Source organism: Nicotiana tabacum, chromosome 2 (genome assembly GCF_000715075.1).
Source record: "Nicotiana tabacum cultivar K326 chromosome 2, ASM71507v2, whole genome shotgun sequence".
NCBI classification, from domain to species: domain Eukaryota; kingdom Viridiplantae; phylum Streptophyta; class Magnoliopsida; order Solanales; family Solanaceae; genus Nicotiana; species Nicotiana tabacum.
Window position 1 is genome coordinate 98,410,395 of NC_134081.1, and position 23,183 is coordinate 98,433,577.

General features: G+C 37.8%; 1 pseudogene; it reads left to right on the forward strand.

Annotated features, from left to right (window-relative positions):
* Nucleotides 1-11,484: 11,484 nt before the first annotated feature.
* Nucleotides 11,485-16,550, forward strand: LOC107821327 (cytochrome P450 CYP72A219-like; annotated as a pseudogene).
* The last annotated feature ends 6,633 nt before the right edge of the window (nucleotides 16,551-23,183 follow it).

Below are 23,183 nucleotides of genomic sequence, written 5' to 3' on the forward strand. Positions count from 1 at the left end.
GTGGATGAAAAGCTGTGCTGAGATTCACCTGAGTCCCTAGACCTCTCTGAAATGACCTCCAAAAATGTGCTGTAAACTGAGCCCCACGGTCAGATATAATAGAAATTGGTACTCTGTGTAGCCGTACTATCTCCTTAATATATAACTTTGCATAATCTTCTGCTGTATATGTAGATCTGACCGGTAGGAAGTGAGCTGATTTCGTGAGCCTATCGACTATCACCCCTATGGAATCGAACTTACGATTAGAATGAGGTAAACCCGTGATAAAGTCCATGTTTATCGCCTCCCATTTCCATGTCGGGATCTCTATAGTCTGCATTAGCCCTCCAGGCTTCTGGTGCTCTATCTTCACTTGCTGGCAACTAGTACATTGGGCGACAAACTCAGTAATGTTCTTCTTCATATCGTTCCACCAATACACATCCTTAATGTCATGATACATCTTCGTCGATCCAGGATGGATGGAATACCATGAATAATGTGCCTCTGACATAATCCTGTCTCGTAGCCCTGCTACATCTGGAACACACAAACGACCCCTGTATCTGAGAACCCCATCTCCCTTGAGCTCTAACAATGGCTTCTTCTGCTGCGGAACTCGCTCTCTCAACTCAACCAACTCTGGGTCCTCGTACTGCCTTTCCTTGACTTCAGCTATGAGGGATGATTTTGCAGTGTTTTGGAGTACAACTCCACCATCCTTAGAATCTACTAACCGAACCCCCAACGAAGCCAATTGATGAATCTCTCTAGCTAATTGTCTTTTCTCGGGCTCTACATGTGCTAAGCTACCCATAGATCGGCGACTTAAGACATCTGCTACAATATTAGCTTTCCCCGGATGGTAGAGAATGTTAACATCATAATCTTTCAATAACTCAAGCCATCGCCTCTGTCACAAATTCAACTCTTTCTGCTTGAAGATATATTGTAGGCTTTTATGATCAGTAAATACATCAACATGAACACCATATAAATAATGCCGCCATATCTTAAGTGCATGGACAACCGCAGCTAACTCGAGGTCGTGGGTCGGATAATTCCTCTCGTGCTTCCTCAACTGCCTTGAAGCATACGCAATTACCTTCCCATGTTGCATCAGGACACATCCTAACCCGACACCTGATGCGTCACAATACACGGCATAACCCTCTAGACCCTCTGGAAGTGTTAGAACTGGAGCTGAGGTCAACTTGTTCTTAAGCTCTTGGAAACTCTACTCGCAAGCCTCTGTCCATTGAAACTTAGTTTCTTTCTGTGTCAACTTCATCAATGGTGCCGAAAGGGAAGAAAAACCCTCTACGAACCTCCGATAGTATCCTGCTAAGCCTAGAAAGCTACGAACCTCTGTCGGAGTGGTAGGTCTAGGCCAAGATTTCACGGCCTCAATCTTCTGAGTGTCCACCTTTATCCCTTCATCTGATACAATATGCCCCAAGAATGCTACAGACTTCAACCAGAACTCACATTTAGAAAACTTAGCATACAACTTACGATCACAGAGGGTTTGGAGTACTGCTCGCAGGTGGTCCGCATGCTCATCCTCTGAACGGGAATAAACTGAAATATCATCAATAAATACTATCACGAATAGATCTAAAAATGGTCGGAATAGGCTATTCATCAAGTCCATAAATATAGCGGGTGCATTAGTCAACCCGAAGGACATGACAAGGAACTCGAAGTGGCCATATCGGGTCCTGAAGGCTGTCTTCGGAATATCTTTTTCCCGAACTCTGACCTAGTGGTACCCCGACCTCAAATCAATCTTGGAAAAGCATCTAGCTCCCTGCAACTGATCAAACAAGTCATCGATCCTTGGAAGTGGATACTTATTCTTAATAGTTACCTTGTTCAACTGCCTATAATCGATACACATCCTCAGCGAGCCGTCTTTCTTCCGCACAAATAGTACCGGTGCACCCCAAGGTGAGGTACTGGGCCTAATGTAACCTTTCTCCAGCAAATCTTTTAACTGCTCCTTCAACTCCTTCAATTCGGCAGGTGCCATTCTATACGGAGGGACGGATATTGGTTGAGTTCCTGGAAGCAAATCGATGCTAAAATCAATCTCTCGCTCTGGAGGAATACCTGGAAGCTCATCTGGAAACACATCTGCATACTCTTTGACTATGGGAATAGACTGAAGTGTAGGTATCTCAGCATCTGCATCTCTAACTCGCACAATATGATAAATGCACCCTTTTGCGATCATTTTCCTCGCCTTTAGATAGGAAATAAACCTACCTCTGGGTGTTGGTGTATTACCTACCCATTCAAGGACTGGCTCACCCAGAAAATGAAATTTGGCTACCTTTGCTCGGCAATCAACTGTGGCATAGCAAGCTGCCAACCAGTCCATGCCCATGATAGCATCAAAGTCCATCATCTCTAGCTCAACTAGGTCAGCTGAGGTCTGACGACTACAAATTGTCACCGTACAACCTCGGTAAACCCGTCTAGTAATAATCGATTCTCCGATCGGTGTAGATACCGCAAAAGGATCACTTAGTATTTCAGGCACTATACCAAACTTCCTCGCGACAAATGGGGTAATATACGATAAAGTAGATCCTGGGTCTATCAAAGCATAAGCATCGTGAGAGAAAATGGTTAATATACCTGTCACAACGTCTGGTGAAGACTCCTGGTCCTGTCGACCCGCTAAAGCATAGATACGGCTCTGATTACCACTTGAACTGGAACCTCTACCTCTGCCTCGACCTCTACCAGCCGAAGACTGAGACTCACGCCTTGAAGGATGCACGGACATAGACGATCCTGTTGCTGAACTCGCTGGTTGTGCCATTCCCCCAGAATCTCTATTTGGGCAATCTCGCATCATATGCCCCGGACGCCCACATGTATAACAAGCATCAGAACCTGCTCGGCATTGACCCAAGTGTCCTCTACCACAGATGTCACACCGCGGAGGAAATGACCATGTCTGCGCAGAACCTCGTTGTCGCTGCAAACCCGACGCCCGTGAGCTCTCACCTGGTCCTGACTGAGTATAGCGGTCATACCCGTAACCCTGTAACTGAGGTGGCGGAGGCCTAGGTGGCCGTCCGAAGTACTGGGTCCTATAACTACCCTGAGATTGCTCCTGAGACCTGGGAAATCTCATCCTCTTACGTTGCCCTTGCTCAGCCCTCTCTGTACCCTGCTGCCGACGCCTACCCCTTTCTATATTCTGGGCGAATGCCTGAATCCGGGAGATATCCATACTATCCTGCAATGCAGCGGTGGCACATGCCTCGGTTAACTCTGGGGCTAACCCTGCTATAAACCTGTGAATCCTGTCCCGCATAGTAGAAACTATGGATGGTGCATATCTGGCCAATGAGTCAAAATGGAGACTATACTCTCGAACACTCATATTACCCTGCTTGAGGGCTAGAAACTGATCGACTCGAGCCTGTCGGATCTCCCGCGGTAAGTACTGGTCAAGGAAAGCATCTGAAAAATTCTCCCAAATAGCTGGAGGTGTATCACGTCCCCTGGACCTCTCCCATCCCTCATACCAAAGGATGGCTATATCTCGGAGTCGAAAAGCTGCTAGCTCAACTGCCTCTTTCTCCGTGGCATGCATAACACGAAAGATCCTGTGAAGCTGATCTATGAAATCCTGCGGGTCCTCCCTCCGATCTGTCCCCGTGAACTCTGGGGGACTCAAAGCAATAAACTCTCGGACCCTTGAACTCCCAGACCCCTCAGAAGTTCCTGCACTAGCTGATGCCCTAGCATGTTGCTGGGTAGCTACCAACTGTGTCAACAAATGCACCGCACTCCTTAAGTCCTGATCTGATGGAAGTGGAGGGGGAACTGGATGTGCGGTTTCCCTAGGAATCTCCGTAGTTGGTGGAGGAGCCGGTAATGGCTGAGTAGGGGTCTCCCCTTGAGCCTCAGACTGGGCCCCATCTACTGGGGGTACCCTGTTGGTCCCCTCACCTACTACTATATCTCTCCTCTGGCTAGCCGTAGTCTTCCTAGTCACCGTCATCTGTGCATGCAAACACCAACACATAAGTTTAATTCAAATTTCCTATAACTCAGTTCTATAGCACGATTTAGATTTCAAAGAAGTGTAACCAACTCCTAAATGCCCTGTAGTTCCTTGCTTATATAATGTGGTGCACAACACATCTATAAACAAGACCCTACTAGACACGGCTTGTAGACTCCCTAGGACAGAACTGCTCTGATACCAAGTTTGTCACGCCCCGAACCTAGGAGCGAGACAAGCACCCCGTGCCTCACCTAACCTGGCGTACCAAATTGCGACTAAGGGACTCTGAACACATAATGTCATACTTTGGCCATGGGGCCACCTTGCAAGACAATTTGCGAAGCAAAATATAAATCTGAATGGAAACTAGCACTAACTAAATATCAATATAAAGCTAGGCCGACAAGGCCGTCATAGCTACTACAGCTGACAAACCACCAATTTATACAAACCCAACATACTGCACTAACCAACAGGATATGCCTACAAGCCTCTACTGATAGATGTACTGTGATCGGAACAGGGCCCCGACCTACCCATAACATATATACAGATATACATAAGATGTACACAAAACTCTAGTCCTGGCAACTCCGAAAGACGTGGAGCTTACCGATCAGGCGGAACTCGGAAAACACCTACTGAGGAGGTCTACACGTCTGTCTGTCTGAACCTGCACGCATGAAATGCAGCGCCCCCAAAAAAGGGACGTCAGTACGAAATAATGTACCGAGTATGTAAGGCAATAAAATAACTGAAATCTGAAACTGAACTGATAATATGATAACTGAAATTAACTGGGAGTCAAAGATGATCTGGAGATATACTTACCTGCTGATACTGACTCAACTCCTTCAATATAGTAAGTAAAATAATTGTACGGCCTTATAAGGCTCGGTATATATAACTGCTCTGCCATAGTAGGCTCGCTTATAGGCGCTCGGCCATACTAGGCTATGTATCTCGACCATGCTGGGCTCGCTCATAGGCGCTCGGCCACAGTAGGCTCGGTATATAACTTTTCATCTGATCAGAAGTTGCCCAATAGGGGCCTGCCCATCGATTATAGCTCGATGGTAATGAAAATACTGTAATACTGTATATATAGGCTTGCTGCTCTCTTGACTGGAAGAAGACAATACTAAAATTGAATATAGAGTCTCGATAAGGAATAATATTGTAACTTATGAGAGTAGAATAGTGTGAATAAATTCATGAATATGAACTTCTCTTTTTGTCTCATTACTAACACATGTAGCTACGAGATCATGCCAAAATGAAGGAAGGCTTAGCCTTAACATACCTTATCACAATCTTTGTAATAACCAAGTTGAACTCACCTCTTCGCACCTTAATCTACAAGAATGATAATAATACTATCGTTAAGTTACGAAAGGTACAACTATCGCACAACGAACGACAAACTTATTTTGTATTAAAACGGGCAGCATCTCCCCTATAATCCTTACTTTCTCCAAATTCAAGATAACACCAACAATACAAGAACAGAACAATAACAACATATATACATCATTTTCCAGCCCTATATACACCATCAAATACTACAAAACAGCCCAACACACCCCAATCTCTTCATACACAAAACGACCACCGTAGTAGTGTCAAACGACCCGGAAATGTTATGACGAATGACCAGCCAATCACCCTACATTTATATGGTGTTTATAAACCCCCTTCCTCCTCCAAAACTCCACAAAATAGTAGTAAAACACGCAGCCCAACAGCAACACAAAACAGTCCACAAAACAGTCCGCTACAAGTGAATAAGTCGAACTCACGGCTTCCGATCACCGTCCCGTGAGTTCTTACAAGTATAGAACGACTTACCATGAATTTTCAGAAGAAAAACTGGATGAAAGAGAGCAGTAAACTCACCTTATTTGTTGGATAACTCAGCTCCTATCTTGGTTCTTCAAACTCTAGGTTTTACCTCCAATTAGAACTTGAAAGGGAGAGAAAATCAATTAGGGTTTGTGGGAAATTTTTGGGAGGATTCTTTGCAGAGCTTATGTCTGGTTATTATGCTCTATTTTAAGTCTAATATATGAAAAAAATAGGCCCTTAAAAGGCCTCTTTGGACGACCATAAATGGCCCATTTTTGGGCTTTCATTTAAGCAAGTAGGTGACACACCTACTTGTCACCTAGCAGCTTGCGCAGTATCGCACAAATGCCCATATCTTTCTACTCCAATGTTGTATTGACAAACGGTTTAATGCGTTGGAAAATAAACTCATAGATATTTAATTTGATGGGTGGAACACCCTATAACTCTAAGTATATTGGGAGAAAATCGCAGTTACATTTGACCCAAAATTTCAGTAAAACCTATGAGTGTAACTTGTGATGACTTTCATCGACTTTTGTTCCACAACTCGCTTGACATTAAAACATAACACACGGATGTCATACGACTAATATAAATCATAACATAATCTCCTTATCATGTTAATCACCCTAGTCTCACCCCAAAGGTACATGTTATAACATTCCCAACTTGTCGACTTTCGATGAAACATTATTTTATTTAATTGCTTTAGCTTCTGAACTGTCCAACCCTCTTTGTACTTGTTGTTCATGATCTTTAATATTTGTAACCTCAGAGGTAACATGATTAACTTACTTTATATACTTTTAAATATTATCTCATCTTTGGTCCTACATTAGTTTGCTTACGACGCATTTTTACGTACGAAAATATAGGTTGTAACAACAAGTTTTTGGAAAATTTTCGATAATGAGTTTTTCAAAAATGCATGTCCAAACATAATTTCAAATTTGAAATACCATTTTTCAACTTAACTCCAAATACTACTTTGTTTTTTTCAAAAATTATAATTTTTATGTCCAAACGCCTGTGTACGCAAACTTTACCCCTACCTATAGGAAAGTAGAGTGGCTGGTCTTAGAGGGTCCAAGGAGAGGTAGAGGTTGACCAAAGAAGTATTGGAAAAAGGTAATTAGGCAAGATATGACGATACTCCAGCTTACTGAGGATATAACCTAGATAGGAATGTGTGGAGGTAGAGAATATATTTAAGAAGATTATAACACTACAAGAAAGAAGCCCTTCGCCAATAATATTTTTGGTTGCTATATGTTGAATGTCATTGCCAAAAGTACTTTTTGCAACAAAAGAATATTGTTGCATGTCGTTGTGGCAAACTCTGATGCGAAAAGTATATGCGACATGAAAAAATGCTGCTGCTAAAAGCTAAATTAAGGCAACAAACCATAAATTATTTATTCTGTTATTAAAAAATCATGAAATTGTGGCTAATTAGAACCTACACGCTAGTGAGCTTTATCAAAAAACTTATTGGACCAAAGGAGTTGAACAATAGTATTCTTTAGTAGGTTTGCATTAGTCTCATGTAAAGTATGTCAACTCAAAAAATCAACTCAGCTATTTTATTTATTGTGCATTTAGCAAAAACCTCAAGACAGCGCATGCTATAGATTCAACTAGAGCATGACTAGAGGCTACAATAGACTATGCTAATCTTTTTGATAAAGTAGGCTAGGAAGGTCTTTTGACTTGCCTCTTCTTCTGTTTTATCTTGCTCGGCCTCTTCGCTTTCATTCTTGACATGTACATCAATCTATGGAAGGAAGATGCAATTTGCAATCTTCTTTTAGTTTTTCCCTTTAATAACTTCTTCCTCCCACCTTTCAGCTCCTTCTTGCGTAATTCAGATGACTCTTCACAAGCGTCTCCACCATAATAATCTGTCCGTTTGTCAAGTAAAACAAGGCTCTCTTTGTAAGTATTAACATAAAGTGCATTGTCAAATGGTTCACAGTCAGTGCTATAAATACAAAGACAATTCATTTTTTTAACTTCAAGATCATATGAAACCAAGAATGGATGGTAGGCCGTCCACAAAATTTCTCCATTTTTCCTTGAAGCCATTGGCTGAAACAAGTAATGGGTAACTTGATGCTCATCTGGAACAGAGTCACCATAAAGCATCGAGAAAAATTCATCGGCAACAACGCTGAATTTAATGCCTCGACAGATGCTGAATTGTTTCACCCATGAATATGATTTCGGGTCACCATTCCCTTTCATAATCCAAATATCAATTGTTGTCTCGCCATCTACCAAACCATGAGCCAAACAAAATGACTCCTGTGATTCAAAAAGGGCAAACTCAAAATCATAAAACCAAGGCTTTTCAACTAAACTAGCGGGTAACATTATCTCCCGGAACATCTCATCATACATATCAAATAGGACAATCACATGCTTACACTTTCCTCCGCTCTTATGTGCTCCTTTCCCTTTAGAGGCAACCCAATGACAAGCCCCATTTACATAAACTCTTGCTGGTACCCGCGGCAAGATATCATAAAAAGGAGCAACAAGAGTAATGTCTTCCCAAACACCAGTGCTTAACTTATAAAGCTCAACATTAGGTGATCCCAACTTAATATTATGACAAGTGTGGGCTATTCTTACCACTTTGTAGTCATTAGTAACAGAATCAAATCCAAACCCCAGCATATGATAAACCGGACCAGGACGATGATGTTCCTCTAAAAAATAAAACCATCTGTCTCAGAAACAAAAATTGGTTTAGGGAGTTCTACCGACTTTCTAATGGATGGGTTCCAAAGATAGATAAGGTTTGCATAACCATTTTGCTGGTCGAAAAGGCACAAAAGACCATTACAAGTTTACAACTACCCACAACATTAAAGTGATGGTAGTGGCATTCAAATGGCACATAAAAGTGGGCATACTGATCAAAATTTTCATTGTCAAGGAATAATTCATATTTCTCTTTAATGGGGTCTCCAGAGAAACGTCGTACTAAGATGTGATCGTCTTGGTTTCGGTTGAGGTGTGTGGAGATAAAAGTAGGGCTATTAATAAGAGAATACCATGACTTACACACACACATCTGAATCGAAGGATGGAGTTAATGGGTAGTCTCCGGATGATTTCAATCACCAATTCTTGCGGCAAATACTCGGACATGTTGAAAATCACTTCAAAAAAGTATCAAAATTCTTTATTTCCTTTCTCCTACTTATGTGTATTTCTAATGCTTGTCTGTGTTCTTTACTAAACCCTTATTAAACCCAGGAAACGCGGCTGCTATATATGTTCTTTACCGACTACAGTTTTTGTTTTGATTATTTTCCTTTTAACCCCTTAAAACGAAGTTCATACTAATTGGAGTGTTCTAAAACCAATTGAAAATTTTCGAGAGGAGTAAATCGGAAAATAGAGAATTTTTCGCTCAACTACAAAAAATTATCAAATGGAGAAAATTTTAAATTTTCAGAAAAAATTCCCCTCAAGCAGATATATTATGTTGTTGTTTAATGTTTATTGTTTGTTTTCACTCCTCTATTTCTTTTTATGCGTTTATATCCATTAAAAGCAAATATATTATTTGAAAAAAAGTTAAAATTGACGAACGTTATTATTAGTGTTTTATTAGTATTATTTTTTCTTTTTTCGGGTTAATAACTTAAAAGAGAAGGACCTTCATCAAGTATTTGACGTATTTTGAGTAGTTTCAGTTTCATTAGAAAGTTTATTAAAGATTTATTTTTCATAAAATTGTAGTTAACTTTGAAATTATTTAATGTTGAATTGGTAAACATTATATGTGACTAAATCAAATTGAGTAAGAAGAAGGATTACGCTTGTTCCTAATCATATAAGCAATGGTCGGTACTGCATCGCATATGGAAATGTTTTTTAGTCAGAGTTAGATGTATATAACAGTTGTTCATGCATTATATGCCCACAAAAGAAAAGGAAAAGACATGACCAAATAACTCGATCCACAAAGTTTATATATTGGGACCGTTTGTGCATTGGTAAGTGGTTATATATATAAAGAGAGAAAGAGAGAGGCTAGGAGATACACATATTTTTGATTGAACCGCCAAATATGTAACTTTAATTCCCATACAAACAATTGCTAGGTGCTTAGTTGCCGCCTTCATACCTTTTTAGTATATTTTTTCGTCATCTTCCTTAGATCCTGTTACTTTTACTTCTTCGTTTTTGTCCATCCTCTACAAGTCTACAGCTGTATCTTCCTAGTTCCTAACATTAGAGTAACATCATTTTATATTTAAAAATCTCAAGCCGGACATTCTTAAAATTAAGAGTTAATATCCTAAAATCTCTTATGCTATCAATTTTTTGGCATTTACATATTTAAATTATTGGGTGTCCCAAAACCCTCTTAACTATATTTTCTTTCATATTAAAACTCTCACATTGTTTACCTGGCATAACATGTATAATAACACGCTTGAGAACGTATGACTTGTTGAAAAAAGCCATTAAGATATTTCACCTAACAGAATATAACGACTAATTAGTCACTTTTTCAAAATTAATTTTTAAATTTTCTCCTTATTTGCTTTATATTGACCTTTCGGCCTCAATTTTTCGCCATTCTTCCTTCTTTTTTCATCTTTCTTCTTCATTTTCTCATCTTTCGTCTTCTGCACTCCATATGGGTTCCCTCTGAATTTTTTTCTCCCTCTCTTATTTCCTCTTCTTATCCATATTATTGAAAGAATACCATTTAAATCTTCTTATTAAACCTAATACCTCGTAGAGAATAAAGTTGAATCTCTTGAGCCTTGTTTTGTGTGATCTAGAATTAGAGATTGTAGTTGCTGGCCGATTGGTTTCTTATTTGTGGAATATTATGTTGTGTAATCTTGTTTATGAGATGGGTTTTTCATAAATGTAACATTATATGCCTTTTTTTGTATGTGTTGCAAAGTAAATATAAACAAGGACTTATTCAAGTGGAGTCTAGTATAAAACACAATTACAATATTGGATCTAAAAATAACACATTATATTATATCCTATATTTGGCCAAAACTCGTAGAATTAATCAGTCATCCGAGAGTAATGCATCATGAGTAAGCTACATCAAACTTTAGTACAAACTACAAGTTAATATAGTTATACAGACGCACCTCTAATAATAATTCGATAGGGGTTTTCAAATATAGGAGAATATAGTTCAAAGAAATTTTGAGGACACCAGATAGTTTAAGTAGGCAACTGATAAAAAGTGATAGTTTAGAGGGGTTTTAGGCTGAGTTAAATAGCCACGTGTACTGTTGCATGACACATTTTTTTGATAATTAGGAGCTTGTACTAGGCACACCTCTAAGATGCAACGAGGAGACTTTAATATGAAGGGCAATTTAGTTTAATAGGATTTTGGGGCACCCGATAGTTAAAGTATGTAACTGCCAAAAAAATTGATAGTTTAGGGAGGTTTAGGATATTAACTCTAAAGTTAATTAAGAGGATTTTCTGTTATTAGGCTTTTAGTTATTCCTCCTCTCTTCCCCGTGGGACGACTTTTTCCACTCGAACTGCCAAAGATTCCAATCGGCATGAACATATAAAAAGATAAGTTACAAAGTTCCTTTTCAGTCAAACTTAAGATCTTCTCCCTCCTTACTCCTAAAATTTAGTTGCTCTTAAGTGTATATATTTATTGAAACGCGAATGATCCTCTTGCATGATACAAATTAAAACACATTTTGTCGTTGTTGCTTCTTGGTCCGCTCATCAACTTGAGGTTGAAAACCGAGTATTTGAACATTGAAATTGGAGTTGAAAAAAGAGTATTAAAAGTTGATATTGAGTTTTGGAGGTTAATTTCACTTAGAAAAAAAAAAGTTTTATATCCAAACGGCTGGCTTGATCTGTCTGTTGACTAAGTCCCTCATCTGTGGTTTTATAGGTTCAGTAGTTTCTGCCAGAGTCAAGTTTTTTGTCTTTGGAACTTGTCCGAGTCAAACACAAGGAATCTGGATTTCAGCAAATCTGCAGATGCCCCTGTTGTTAGCTTATAATCATATAGTATTAAAAATAAATGTGGTCCGAGGATTAGAAGGTAACAGGGAACATGAGCGGATTGCTCAACCAGTCCTTCCATCAGACTTTTGTTCTTAAGGATTCCGAACAAAATATATGATTATTTTTAACATCTATATCCAACATATCTGCCGAGGTTAACGGGGTCCGGTCACCCCTCTGCTCAATACATAGGAATAAAAAGCAGAGATCACAAAGCTATTAAGCCTACGTTTCTAGGGGCCGGGAATGAAAATGGAGAACTTCTACAGCATGTTTGCAGCAACAATGTGTGGGATCATTTTCTTAGTATATACATTGAAAGTGTTGAATTTGGTATGGTTTAGGCCAAAGAAATTGGAGAAGTTCCTCATACAACAGGGCCTCAGGGGAAATTCTTATAGGCTCCTCCATGGAGACTTGAAAGAGCTCTCTAACAGCATCAAGAAAGCACAGTCCAAGCCTCTTAATAATCTGTCAAATGATATTGCCCCAAGTATCATTCCTTATTTTATTCAAATCATTAGTAAATATGGTATGTGTAGTTAGTACTATGTAATAATGTCCTAATTTTATTGGGGAAAATATCACTTTTACCTGCAACCGAAAATATTTACATTCGGTGACCGCAAAAGTGTATAAAATTTGTATATTTTTGTATATAATCATACATAAATGTATATGTATATATATATATAAAATATACATTTTTCGGCTATTATTTTAAGAGCAGCTATATAATATCATTTTCCCATTTTATTGTTGTAGGAATAGGAACTATTTGGATTTAAGTTGTGAATAGAAGCTTTTGCTGACTCAAAGATTGTGTATATATATGCAGGGAAAAAATGCTTTGTATGGTTTGGACCAAAACCAATGATATTGATAATGGAGAGTGAACTAATTAGAGAGATATTTGCTAAGAATTATGTGTATCAGAAGCCTCACCACAGCAATCCAGTGGCCAATCTGATGGTTAGAGGCATTGCAAACTATGAGGAAGATAAATGGGCAAAACACAGGAAGATCTTAAAGCCAGTCTTCCATATGTAGAAGTTAAAGGTTCTACTACCTTAGCTTATCTATTCTAATGCATGATATGCTTTTTTTCATCCTCCTACTTGTTGAAAATAAAATATGTAAATTAAGCACTACTTAAAAAGTAGTATTATGTTCTTTCTAACAGGTTAAACTTTTAAAAATGACCATACAATCCGCAAGGTAAAAGAGTGAGCAAAAGATCCTAGGTTCAATTCTCTTCGCCACCCAAAGCAAAAATTATTTTATCGTATGACCCAAGAAATGAATCAGACCCGGTGAAGGGTGTGATGAGACAAAACATAATTAAGGGGAAATTGTGCGCTATGTAACGAATTAAGCCTTTTAATGAATGGTTACACAATTCAAAATTACTATTATTGGACTTTGGAGCATTATAGAGTAGCTATTAATATTCTTTGAATTGTAAACTTATACAATTAAGTGAAAAGTCTGATTTATCTCAAAGATTAAGCTTTTAGATGAGATGATTGTACAATTCAAAACTACTAACGGACCTTGTAGCATTATATCATACTGCTATTAATATTCTTTACACATAATGAAATTATAAATAAGCTTTCTACATTAGCTTGTCATTAATAAGTTACACAGACGAAATGAATGATTTCTATAACTAACGAGATATATACATTTTGCTTTTGTTTTGCAAGTAGCTTATGCTGCCAGCTTTTTATTTAAGCTGTATAGAGATGCTAAATGAATGGGAGCAGATTGTACCAGGGCAAGGATCAAAAGAGTTGGATGTTTGGCCTCATCTTCAGAAATTAACAAGTGATATGATTTCTCGCACAGCATTTGGTAGTAGCTACGAAGAAGGCAGAAGAATATTTGAACTTCAAAAAGAACTAGCTGAGATTATTATGAAGCAGTTTAATTCCATTTATATCCCAGGATCAAGGTTATTTTAGCATCTACTTTGTTTAATTTTATTATTGCTGCCACTAATTAGGACAACTAAACTTTTTATCATGACTAGAATTGTCTAGAGTTTATCTTACTCAAGTAGAGTTATGGGAAGTATACGCTTTTTAGTCCCCAAAATATCGATAGATTCTGATTTTGATCCTGTTGATGTTTGGTTAAACACATATACCGTTCAATAAATTGAAATGTGAACTTTTGATCCTTGTGCTTGTGATCTTCATAAATTTAATCAATTATTAACAACTAAATCATTTAATTGTCTGTGTTATGTCAAATTTGTAATGTTATTCTGTATTTTAGGGCAATATAGTTCTTGAAATAAAATAAATATAACATATTTCCTATACAGAATGACGAAAAACACATATTTTGCTAAATTGAAGGCTTAATACGAATATCCAAAGGATCAATTTTGCAGTTATGTAGAGCTATTCACTTTGCAAAGCCAATAATTGTTACATGTGTGATTTTCTATTGTTAAGTTACAACTTTAATTTGCAGATTTTTGCCCACCAAAAGCAACAAGAAATTGAAAGAAACTGAAAGGGAAGTTCAAGAATCGATCAGGCGTATTATTGACAACAGACTAAAGGCAAAAGATGCAGGGCAGGCTTTTGGTGATGACCTATTAGGTACACTACTGGAATCAAATTCCAATGAAATTGAAGAGCAAGGAAGCAAGGAATTTGGATTGACTATTCCTGAAGTAATTCAAGAGTGCAAATTATTTTATGCTGGTCAAGAGACAACATCAGTGTGGCTTGTTTGGACTATGATTTTGTTGTCTAGGCATCAAGATTGGCAGGCAAAAGCTAGAGAGGAAGTTTTACAAGCCTTTGGAAATGATGAACCAGCTTTTGATGAATTAAGCCGGTTAAAAATTGTAAGTTCTTTCACCATAACTTGGAAAAATAACTCATGTATGCATAGACCAGAGGAAACCTAGGATACTAAGCATGCGTTTGGCCATAGATTCCCAAATTTATTGTGAAAAATCTGATTTGGGTGAAGTTTGGTTTGAATATGAAAATGTGTTTGGACATCTGTTTTGGGAGAAGTTTGGTTTGAAAAAACATGAAACATGACTTATACATATAAGTTCTAAAAACTATCACAAATACCCAACATTACCATTATCAATAATATTCATTATATTATCGCAAACCATAGTCCTGAACATAAATAAATTTGATACAATATTATCATTTTTATAATGAACTACATGATACACTATTAGATGACCGAGAAGACGAAGCAACATCATTATAAAATAATAAATGGTGGGCTCTTTTATAAAATATAAAAGTTTGGGGCAATTTTTAAAAAATATAATAGTGATATTTTGGCCCAAAACCAGCTATTTTGGGATTTGGGAATTGGCCAAAATGTAGGCAAAATCTATGGCCAAACATGTGTTTGCCAAATAAAACCCAAATTTATTTTGGCAAAATCTATGGCCAAACGCGTCCTAAATTGCAGTCATTATCGTAATCAAGATTTGGTATATCAGTTGGGGAAAATTTTACTGGTACATAGAGTCATCTAAGCAGTGGTGGAGGCAGGATTTCCTGCTAAGGGGGTCAAAAAAGAAAAAAGTTAAAAAATATTGTAGCTAGTAGGAATTGAACCAATGACCTTACAAATGTTTTGAACCCCCTTGACTACTAAGCTATGCTTTTGGGTTGTATCAAAGGGATTCAAAACATAATATATAGAGGTGATACAGTTTAATTTTTCGGCGAAAGGGGTTGGGGTGAACCCTTCCGCCCCTAAATCCGCCTTTGCATCTAAGTTGTAATGGCAACTTGCCTGGCGAGATAAGTGCGTAAGAACATTTTGTCTAAAGTTTAGCTTTTATAGACTGAGAGCGTAACTTGGAAAATAAAATCTTTTCAGGCAAGTTACATGCTACAACTGGTTAAAATATGTAAAAGTTCATTGTGTATATGAGCTAAATTCATCTTTTGTTTAAACCAGCATATCTAAGGACAATATCAAAGATCATCTATTAGCTTCTAGTTACCTACCATATGTTATAAAGGATTAATGCTTCTCTTGACTTAACCACCAATAGAGAAGCTAAATTAGGGGATAAACTTTCTTAAAGTTCTGTAGTATACTTCTATTGACTACGCTCGTTTTAGTTTATTGCAGATTGATTAATGAGAGGATCATTTCTTACCTCGATAATTCAATATATATTTTCAGGTGACAATGATCTTGTACGAGTCCTTAAGACTATATCCACCACTAGCAACACGCATCCGAAGGACTAATGAAGAAACTAAATTAGGGGATGTTCATCTACCAACTGGATCACTGCTCTTCATACCAACAATCTTATTACATCACGAGGAGGAAATTTGGGGCGAAGAAGGAGATCAAACAAAGTCATTAATGACGGTTCAATATTGTCTAATAAAATTTTAGTCCGTTCTCGTGATGAGACAATGTTCAGTACCAAGGATAAAGAATTAAGGCTTTTTAATGATTTTTAAATTTGATACGGGGTATATCAAATAGTGTATCTACAGGATGACACGTTTAGGAATCACCTATGTAAGTGTGAAGTGTTAGCCGCTTCAAGAAGAACTTTGTAAGGCCAGTTCTCTACGCACTTATGAAACCAGGCGGTGTTCATGGATGAAACGAACACAACAATGAGAACCAAAGATGGTTAAGGGTTGATTGTGTGACTTATGGTTGTCTAGGTATACACCAAAGTTCGACGGTTCAAAGATATCAAATCTACCGCTAATCGAATATTAAATCGAGTGCCCGATAGCAAAACACAACCCATTCCATATGAAAAATGAAAAGGAAGGAAGCCCAAATTGAATTATTTTAAAGTGTGGGGGTGTTTGGCAAAAGTGCAAGTTCCTAAACCCAAAAGGGGTAAAGATAGGACCGAAAACCGTTGATTGTGTTTTCATAGGATATGCGACAAATAGTAAAGCATATCGATTTCTGGTTCACAAATCAGAAAATTCCGACATTCATAATAATACGGTTATATAATCAGATAATGTTGAGTTCTTTAAAAATATATATCCGTATAAAAAGGAATGTGAGTCATTTGGTGAAGGGTCTAAACGACCTCGAGAAGAAACAAAAGAAAGTACATGTAATCAAGAGGATCCAAGACGTAGTAAACGTCAAAGAACTTCTACTTTATTTGGACCAGATTTTGTGACTTTCTTATTGGAGAATGAGCCTCAAACATTTAAAGAAGCTATGACTTCTTCCGAATCATTATTTTGGAAAGAGGCAGTCAATAGTGAAATAGAATCCATATTGAACAACCATACATGGGAATTGGTTGATCTTTCTCCTGGAAATAAACCTTTGGGTTCTAAATGGATTTTTAAGAGAAAAATCAAAGATGATGGCACTATTGATAAATTCAAGGCAAGACTCGTAGTCAAAGGGTATATACAACGAGAAGGTCTAGACTACTTTGATACATACTCTCCAGTTACAAGAATTACGTCCATACGGATGTTAGTAGCATTAGCGGCAGTGTATGGTCTTGAAATTCATCAAATGGATGTTAAGACGGCCTTCTTAAATGGAGAGTTGGAGGAAGAAATTTACATGGAACAACCTGAAGGGTTTGTGGTTCCAGGTAAAGAAAAGAAGGTATGTAGACTTGTTAAGTCTCTTTACGGACTAAAACAAGCACCCAAACAATGGCATGCGAAATTTGACCAAACAATATTGTCAAATGGTTTTAAGATAAATGAATGTGATAAATGTGTGTACATTAAAAATGTTCCAAATCACATAGTCATTGTTTGCCTATATGTGGATGATATGCTGATAATGAGTAATGACATTGCCAACATAAATGCTACTAAGCGTATGCTCAATAGCAAGTTTGATATGAAAGACTTGGGAGTTGCTGATTTAATTCTGGGAATTAAGATCCATAAGACTCCTCAAGGTCTGGCATTGTCACAATCTCATTATATTAAGACAGTACTTGAAAAATTCAAGCACTTGGGCTTTAAAGTTGCAAAGACTCCAATTAACGTGAATCTTGCATTAGCAAAGTATAAAGGCCAAAGCATATCACAATTGGATTATGCTCGTGTGTTGGGATGCTTAATGTATATCATGAATTGTACACGACCAGATATAGCTTGTGCTATAAGTAAACTGAGTCGATATACGAGCAATCCAGACCAATCTCATTGGATGGCAATGAAACGAGTTTTGGGATATTTAGAACATACCCAGAACTTTGACTTGCACTACAGTAAATTCCCTGCGGTGATTGAGGGATACTGTGATGCAAATTGGATCACCGGTTCAACTGATTCTAAGTCCACGAGTGGATATGTATTCACTATTGGTGGAGGAGCGGTATCTTGAAAGTCGTCCAAACAAACATGTATTGTCCGCTCTACAATGGAGGCTGAATTCATAGCCTTAGATAAAGCCGGTGAAGAAGCTGAATGGCTCTAGAATTTCTTGGAAGACATTTCATTTTGGCCCAAACCGTTGGCACCAATATGCATACATTGTGATAGTCAAGCGGCAATTGGAAGGGCTGGGAGTGTTATGTATAACGGTAAATCTCGTCATATACGACGAAGACATAAAACCGTTAGGCAATTACTCTCTAGAGGAATTATCACGATTGACTATGTAAAGTCAAGTGATAATGTGTCAGATCCACTTACAAAAGGCCTAACTAGAGAGGTAGTTGAGAAATCATCAAGGGGAATGGGGCTATGGCCGAGAACAAGTCATTGTGGCGGTAACTCTACCTAGAAGACTGGAGATCCCAAGATCTAGGTTCAAGGAGATCAAACAAAGTCATTAATGACGGTTCAACATTGTCAAATAAAATTTTAGTCCGTTCTCGTGATGAGAAAATATTCAGTACCAAGGATAAAGCATTAAGGCTTTTTAATGATTTCTAAATTTGATACGGGGTATATCAAATAGTGTATCTACAGGATGAAACGTTTAGGAATTACCTATGTAAGTGTGAAGTGTTAGCCGCTTCAAGGAGAACTTTGTAAGGCCAGTTCTCTACGCACTTATGAAACCAGGCGGTGTTCATGGCTGAAACGAACACAACAATGAGAACCAAAGATGGTTAAAGATTGATTGTGTGACTTATGGTTGTCTAGGTATACACCAAAGTTCGACGGTTCAAAGATATCAAATCTACCGCTAATCGAATATATCCGACATAAGTTCACTACGGAAAGTTCAAAGGGAAACCTGCTTATCCAGATGTGATTAATCCTTGCTTGCAAATCACACAGTTTTTTCATGCATACTTCCGTGATATAGCCATTCCCCATTCATGTGGGGGATTGTTGAGGTTTTTGTTATTTAAAGATGAAATAGTTTTAAAATGAGGGTGAATGGGAAATGGAGGGAAAATTAAATTTTTGAGTAAAATTTTAAGTTTTCCCCTCTTGACAATGAGACATTGTCCCATATTGGAAGAGGAAATATTTTTTGGTGGGTATATATATAATTGTTCTTCTTGTAACTCTTAAAGAGTTAAGAAGAAAGCAAGCCTCGCGCCGTCGTCGTCGCTTGCTCGCTCGGCTCGGCTTCGGCTTCGGCTTCGGATTCGGATTCGGATTCGGATTTGGTCAAATGATTGATTGATTAATTTTTTGGACCAAATTTATTTGTTAATAGTAAATATTAACGTAAGATTATCCGCATTTATAACAGATATGTTCCAATCCGTGTACTGACCACCAGCTGCAATAGCAGCCGCCTAATGCTCTTCCTACCATGGCCAAGTGCTTGCTCCACAAATAAGCTAGTGCATGCTCCACCATGGAGGATGGAGGATCGTTCATCTTCAAAGCTGGCTGCTATATATATGTGCAGCAGCTGTTGAAGAAAGACATGAACGAAAAACGAAAAACACCAACAAATCTGAAAAAAACGCTCAACTTTGGCTATACATTGCACTCCTTCCTCTCAGCATTTCCATACGAATTTCTGAGTTTCTACTCCTTCGTTCTGCATTGTTTTAATTTCAAACAAAGCAACTGTAAATGTGATTTGCTACCGAACTTTGTGTTCGCTGAAACACTGGGGTTTGAAGTACCGCTACACCAGTGTGTGATTCGTTCTATCCTGGGAGGAAATAATCCATTACCTTGGGTACTAGGAGGGGATTAAATTCCTTAAGGAAACACTGTAAATTCAGTGGGCTCGAATTAATTACTGTTTCATTACGATAACTTATATTTTACAGAATTATTATTTACAAATACAGCAATATTGGCGGGACTAACAATCTTAAGGAATTTAATATTTATTTCTGTATTTGTATTATTCTTATTATTCTGCAAACTAAAACCTTTGTGGTTTTGTGTACTCCCGTTTTGGAGAGTAAAGCCTTCGTGGCATTTTGTTGGAGATTAAAATCTACGTGATTTTTACTCTAGTTTGAAAACGTGAATGACGGCTGAAAGCGAAAACCAAGCTGTTCCGACGGTGACTGCCAACGCATCGACAAGTCGAACACCGGCGTTAGCACCGGCAGAAAAACTCAGAAAATTTTCCGGGATTGATTTTAAGCACTGGCAGCAGAAGATGTTCTTCTACTTAACTGCGTTATGTCTACAGAAGTTCATCAAGAAAGATGTTCCTGATCTGCCAGATAAAACTCCAGAGAATGAACGCTTTATCGTGATTGAAGCGTGGAAGCATTCTGATTTTTTATGCAAGAATTATATTCTTAGCGGACTGGATGATAATCTGTATAATGTATACAGTAGCGTGGAGACGTCAAAAGAATTGTGGAATGCGCTTGAAAAGAAATATAAAACTGAAGATGCCGGGATGAAGAAATTCGTTGCCGCAAAATTTTTGGACTACAAAATGGTAGATAGCAAGTCTGTTATTACCCAAGTTCAGGAATTGCAAGTGATTATTCATGATCTACTTGCTGAAGGTCTTGTCATCAATGAAACATTCCAAGTAGCAGCAATGATTGAGAAGTTGCCTCCGTTATGGAAGGACTTCAAAAATTATTTGAAACACAAACGAAAGGAAATGTCCCTTGAAGATCTCATTGTTCGGTTGAGAATCGAAGAGGAAAATAAAGCTGCTGAAAGGAGAGGCCGTGGAAATTCAACAATAATGGGAGCAAATATTGTTGAAGATAACAAAAAGAGGAAGAAGGCTTCTGGTCCGAAATACAACCCAAGCAAGAAGTTGTTTAGTGAAAACTGCTACAACTGTGGGAAAATCGAACACAAATCTACGGAGTGTCGTGCTCCGAAGAAAGACAAGAAAAGGGGTCAAGCAAACATGGTAGTAAAGCATGATGATGTTGATATGATAACTTGTGTGTCATGCTTTCCGAATGTAACTTGGTGGGAAATCCTAAACTGTGGTGGTTTGATTCAGGAGCCACTCGCCATATTTGTGCAGTTAGAGAAGCTTTTGCTACTTATGCTCCTGCTGGACCCGGAGAGACAGTTTATATGGGAAATGCTTCAACAGCAAAAGTTGAAGGATATGGGAAGATATTTTTGAAAATGACTTCTGGCAAGGTCATGACTTTGAACAATGTCCTTCATGTTCCCGAAATGAGAAAGAATTTAGTCTCTACTGGACTTCTTGTTAAGCATGGCTTTAAGTGCGTTTTTGTGTCCAACAAGGTTGTCATAAGTAAGAATGAAATATTTGTAGGAAAAGGTTACCTCACCGAGGGCCTTTTCAATCTAAATGTAATGGTTATGGAAAACAATAATAATATTTCAGCTTCTTCTTACTTACTTGAGTCAAATGATTTATGGCATGTACGTTTGGGTCATGTCAATTATAACACCTTGCGGAAAATGATTAACTTGGAAGTACTGCCTAAGTTTGAATGCGAAAAATCAAAATGTCAAACATGTGTGGAATCTAAGTATGTTAAACATCCTTATAAGTCAGTTGAAAGGAATTCAAATCCTTTAGACTTAATTCACACAGATATTTGTGACATGAAGTCAATACCATCTCGCGGTGAAAAGAAGTATTTCATAACTTTTATTGACGATGGTACTCGATATTGCTATGTTTACTTACTGAATAGTAAAGATGAAGCAATAGACGCATTCAGGCAATACAAAAATGAAGTTGAAAAGCAACTTAACAAGAAAGTAAAAATGATAAGAAGTGATAGGGGTGGTGAATATGAATCTCCTTTTGAAGAAATATGTTTAGAATATGGAATTATTCATCAAACAACAGCCCCTTACATGCCCCAATCTAATGGGATTGCGGAAAGAAAGAATCGCACATTAAAGGAGATGATGAACGCGTTGTTGATAAGTTCTGGTTTGCCACAGAACTTGTTGGGGGAAGCCATTCTTACGGCTAATCGAATATTAAATCGAGTGCCCCATAGCAAAACACAATCCATTCCATATGAAAAATGAAAAGGAAGGAAGCCCAACTTGAATTATTTTAAAGTGTGGGGGTGTTTGGCAAAAGTGCAAGTTCCTAAACCCAAAAGGGTAAAGATAGGACCGAAAACCGTTGATTTTTTTTTCATAGGATATGCGACAAATAGTAAAGCATATCGATTTCTGGTTCATAAATCAGAAAATCCCGACATTCATAATAATACAGTTATAGAATCAGATAATGCTTAGTTCTTTGAAAATATATATCCGTATAAAAAGGAATGTGAGTTATTTGGTGAAGGGTCTAAACGACCTCGGGAAGAAACAAAAGAAAGTACATGTAATCAGGAGGATCCAAGACGTAGTAAACGTCAAAGAACTTCTACTTCATTTGGACCAGATTTTGTAACTTTCTTATTGGAGAATGAGCCTCAAACATTTAAAGAAGCTATGACTTCTTCCGAATCATTGTTTTGGAAAGAGGCAGTCAATAGTGAAATAGAATCCATATTGAACAACCATACATGGAAATTGGTTGATCTTTCTCCTGGAAATAAACCTTTGGGTTCTAAATAGATTTTTAAGAAAAAAATCAAAGATGATGGCACTATTGATAAATTCAAGGCAAGACTCGTAGTCAGAGGGTATAGACAACGAGAAGGTCTAGACTACTTTGATACATACTCTCCAGTTACAAGAATTACGTCCATACAGATGTTAGTAGCATTAGCTGTAGTGTATGGTCTTGAAATTCATCAAATGGATGTTAAGACGGCCTTCTTAAATGGAGAGTTGGAGGAAGAAATTTACATGGAACAACCTGAAGGGTTTGTGGTTCCAGGTTAAGAAAAGAAGGTATGTAGACTTGTTAAGTCTCTTTACGGACTAAAACAAGCACCCAAACAATGGCATGCCAAATT